At 41.7% G+C, this 4,773-nt stretch overlaps 1 non-coding gene across 1 annotated transcript; it reads right to left on the bottom strand.

The window, feature by feature from the left end:
* Positions 1-464: 464 nt before the first annotated feature.
* Positions 465-602, bottom strand: LOC119947736. The gene has a single exon (XR_005456535.1). It is a non-coding gene; the product is annotated as a small nucleolar RNA SNORA7 (small nucleolar RNA).
* Between the last annotated feature and the right edge of the window lie 4,171 nt (positions 603-4,773).

Here is a 4,773-nt window from a genome sequence, read left to right as displayed (position 1 = left end):
GTTCCATGTAGTAAAGGGACTGTGTCTTACTAGTTCTGTACCTTTCCCAGTGCTTAACAGTGCTTGGCTCAAAGTATGTGCTTAACAATTGTCCGTTATTATTATCATTAGTATTACTGGTGTTAATATTGAGCTCTCACAAGAACTTAATTTGGGGGTCTACAAACAGCAAGTTCTCAGTAAATACCACCGACTGCTTCATTGATTGACTGATGTTTGCCACTGGAACTATGAATTGGTGGTGCTGGGCAATTTTTTTGTCTTATGCTGTCGAGTCATGGCGACGCCACGGACACAGCTCTCCCAGAACACCCCATCTCCATCTGCAATCATTCTGGTAATGTATCCATAGAGTATTCTGGGTAAAAATATGGAATTGGTTTATTATTGCCTCCTTCTGTTAACTTCAGCATCCACCCTTGACTCTCTCCCATGCTGCTGCTGCCCAGCACAGGTGGGTTTTGACATGTAACAGATTGCCTTCCACTCGCTAGCCACTTCCCAAGCTAGGAGTGGAATGGGTAGGCCTCTGCTTGACTCTCCCTCCCATAGTCAAGACCGGTAGAGTACTGGAAATTCTCCAGGTGCGACCCTGAAATGGGGCTGAAAATTTACTGCTATTGAAACATTTGCTCCAAGACAAACTCTGTGTGGCCCAACCTCAAATTTTATGCTTTTTATTCCTATGTCAGGCTAGCTTTAAAATTGATGGAGAATTCGGTGAACCTAAAGGCACCTCCACTCCTTTCATCTTGTTCTTAAGGTCCATGAACCTCATTGCTAGGAAATTGTTGAGCTGAAAAAGCACACTGGAAATAACATCGAAAAAAGGACAAGCCGGTTCTTGGATGACTTCTAGAAATGGGCAATGGAACAAGATTCTCCAATACTATTCATCTTATTCATCGAGAAGCAGCGTGGCTCAGTGGAAAGAGCATGGGCTTTGAAGTCAGAGGTCATGGGTTTGAATCCTGGCTCCACCACATGTCTGCTGTGTGTTAAGTGTTAGTCACTTAACTTCTCTGAGCCTCAGTTACCTCATCTGTAAAATGAGGATTAAGACTGTGAGCCCCACGTGGGACCTGATCACCTTGTATCCCCCCAGTGCTTAGAACAGTGCTTTGCACATAGTAAGCACTTAACAAATGCCATCTTTTTTTTTAGGCCCTTCAGAAATAAAAATGTTTTTTGACAACTTATTTTCTTATAACCTTTCATGAATTTCCACTGTTTCAGTGAACCCATCAGAGGTATTTATTGAGCTCTTAATGTGTGCAGAGCACTGTACTAAGCTCTTGGGAGAGGACAGTATGCTAGAGTTGGTAGAGGGGCTCTCTGCTGATCATCTTCATCATCATCAATGGTTTTTATTGAGTGCTTACTGTGTGCAGAGCACTATACTAAGCACTACAGATAGTACAATACGACAGAGTTGGTAGATATGTTCTCTGCCCACAGTGAGCTTACAGCCTAGAGGCAGGGAGACAAACATTGAAATGAATTTTAGGCAGGGAAATAGTAGATCCTGTGACACAGCGTTGTTCTGGGGTCTGGGGGGAGGCCTGGTTAGCCTCTGCCCTAGGCTGCTTCCTGTAGTGAAAAAAATCAGAAAAGCAGTATTTCCTAGTGGAAAGTGCACGGGCCTGGGAGTCAGAGAACCTGGGTTATAATCCCCACTCTGCCAAATGCTTGCTGTGTGACCTTGGGTAAGTCACTAAATTCTCTATTTCTATTTCTCTATTTCTCCTACTTCCACTATGAGCCCCTTGTGGTACAGGGACCATATCCACCCTAATTCACTTGTATCTACCCAGCACTTAAAACAGTGTTTGACACTTAGCACTTAACAAATACAATAAAAAAAGAAATGATCAAGAAGAAGATAGTTTTATCTAACATTTGAATTTTTTTTTCCTGTGCCTTAATATATTCCTGGATAAGCAGTGTGGCTTAGTGGAAAGAGCATGGGCCTGGAAATCAGAGGATCTGGGTTCTAATTCCAGCTCTGCCACTCATCTGCTGTATGAACTTGGGCAAGTCTCTTAGGTTCTCTGTGCCTTGGTTTCCTCGTCTAGGAAATTGGGATTAATTGCCTTTTCTCTCCTCGTTTTAGACTGTGAGCCTCATTTGGAATAGGAACTGTGACCAACCTATCTTGTGACTACCCCAGAGCTTAGTACAGTGCTTGCTACAGAGTAAGCTCTTAACTGCCATAATTACTATTATCACTGACCAAGCTGATTTACCAAAAATGGTTCATTCTGATTATATGATGAACAATTATTAAAAAAAAATCTTTCTTGCAACAAATATGTGGAATTCTTTTTTCTATCTGAGCAATTCATGGATATCTATATATTACCTATGACACTGATAGGACTCAATCTATTTTATTCTTCTAGAGTTCTGATTTAGTTCTATCTATGGCTTTCTCCCTTGATGTCTTCTACTTTCACGCTGTCAGCAAAATTTTTCCCTGCTTACATTATCTGACACTTAAAGTCTTCATGTGTGTCATCCTGTACTCTAACGTTGCGTTAGAGAAAGGAAGTTGAACAACTTAAACTGAAAAAGACAGCTTTATGGGTTTTTTTTTTTTTACAAACTGTGATCACATAGCATTGTGGTGGTGTTTGATTTGTGAAGATTTCTAAAGGTTTCGAATGCAATTGTAGGGCAATGTATGCGCTTAAGTGACTGTGGCCTTAAAAGCTACAGTACAGAGCCAGGCAGCTGAAGACCTGGATTCTAATCCCAGCTCTGCTACTGGACTGCTGAGTGACCTTGGGCAAGTCACTTGACTTCTATGTGCCTCACTTTCCTCATCTGTAAGGAGGGTATTGAATACCCATTAGCCCTTTTCCTTAGGTTCTGAGCCCTACGTCTGATCCGATTATGTTGTATCCTCTAGACTGTAAACTCGTTGTGGGCAGGGAATGTGTCTGTTATATTGTTGTGCTGTACTCTCCCAAGTGCTTAATACAACGCTCTGCACACAGTAAGTGTTCAATGAATATGATTAATGGCTTGATCGATTAACCCAAAGCTTGCCATTTTGGTATATGCTTAATCATCATCATCAATCGTATTTATTGAGCGCTTACTGTGTGCAGAGCACTGTACTAAGCGCTTGGGAAGTACAAGTTGGCAACATATAGAGACAGTCCCTACCCAGCAGTGGTCTCACAGTCTAAAAGGGGGAGACAGAGAACAAAACCAAACATACTAACAAAATAAAATAAATAGAATAGATATGTACAAGTAAAATAAATAAATAAATAAATAAATAAATAGAGTAATAAATATGTACAAATATATATACATATATACAGGTGCTGTGGGGAAGGGAAGGAGATAAGATGGGGGGATGGAGAGGGGGAAGAAGGGGAGAGGAAGGAAGGGGCTCAGTCTGGGAAGGCCTCCTGGAGGAGGTGAGCTCTCAGTAGGGCCTTGAAGGGAGGAAGAGAGCTAGCTTGGCGGATGGGCAGAGGGAGGGCATTCCAGGCCCGGGGGATGACGTGGGCCGAGGATCAATACCACAGTTATCATTATCACCTAACACTTCTAAGAAACAATAGAAGACCTGTATCCAGGACAAAGTCCTCTTACTGTACTGGCTGGTCACATACTGGATAAAGAATGCCGACAGGCCTGAAGAAAGGTGTGGTCCATTGATGAACCTGTCTAGTGACTGCTTTAACTTGCACTTTCAGTTCTGAATTGATCTTGAAATGTGACCCCCAGGCTGACCTGAGTGTTTGGGGCAAATGGCTCAGATCTTAATAATGATGGTATTTGTTAAGCACTGGTATTTGTTAACACTGTTCTAAGCACTGGGGTAGATATGTATATAGCTGTATATAATCATAGTTTATGTATATCAATTTCTGTCACTCCCTCTAGACTGAGGGGTCTATGTGGGCAGGGAATGTGTCTGTTTGTTGTTATATTGTACTCTCCCAAGTGTTAGGACAGTGCTTTGCACAGCACCCAATGAGTGCTCAATAAATATGATTGAATGAATGAATGAATGAATGAATACAGCGAATCAGGTTGGACACAGTTTCTGGCCCACATGGGGTTCACAGTCTTAATCCTCATTTTACAGATGACATTTAACTGAGAAACAGAGCAGTAAAATGACTTGCCCAAGGTCACACAGCAGACAAATGGCCATCCTTCTGACTCCCGGGCCCATGCTCTATCCACTAGGCCACACTTACCTTTCCCATCGGGGCAACTAAGAAGGAATCCTGCTTTGCGATCAGGGTAGAAACTGGAACCAATCTGATGTTGATTTTTCTTGTGATGAAAATCATTTCATTTAACTGCCTTAATGCTTCACCAACATCTAAGCACGCAGTTTTGCGACAACGATTGAATCCACCTGATTCTTTCTTTCATTAAGAGCAATTTTGTATTTAAGCTATTTGAAGTGAAACAAATTACTTGGCTAGAACAGCAACCATGTTAGTCATAAAATGAAGGCCTTCTGTTTTTTAAGTTGTTGGCTAGAAGATTAATATGCTTTTAAAAAAGAATCACTATTTATTGAGTGCAAAGCACTGTGCTAAATGCTTGGGAGCAGACAATGGAAGTAGAAGGCGCCAGAGTTGTCTTCAAAGTACTTACAAGAGAATAGAGAAGTCCACAATTTTAACAGCATGCTGGGCTTCTTTAAAGTATGTTATCTCTCTTACAATCTACTATGTACTGGGTAGGATCACCATTTGGGGTATAAGCCTGTGGGGAGAGTCCACCACAAATATGCAG

Source organism: Tachyglossus aculeatus, chromosome X5 (genome assembly GCF_015852505.1).
Source record: "Tachyglossus aculeatus isolate mTacAcu1 chromosome X5, mTacAcu1.pri, whole genome shotgun sequence".
Lineage (NCBI taxonomy): Eukaryota > Metazoa > Chordata > Mammalia > Monotremata > Tachyglossidae > Tachyglossus > Tachyglossus aculeatus.
The sequence above is the reverse complement of the archived record's forward strand: the minus strand, read 5'-3'. Positions and strand labels throughout refer to the sequence as shown.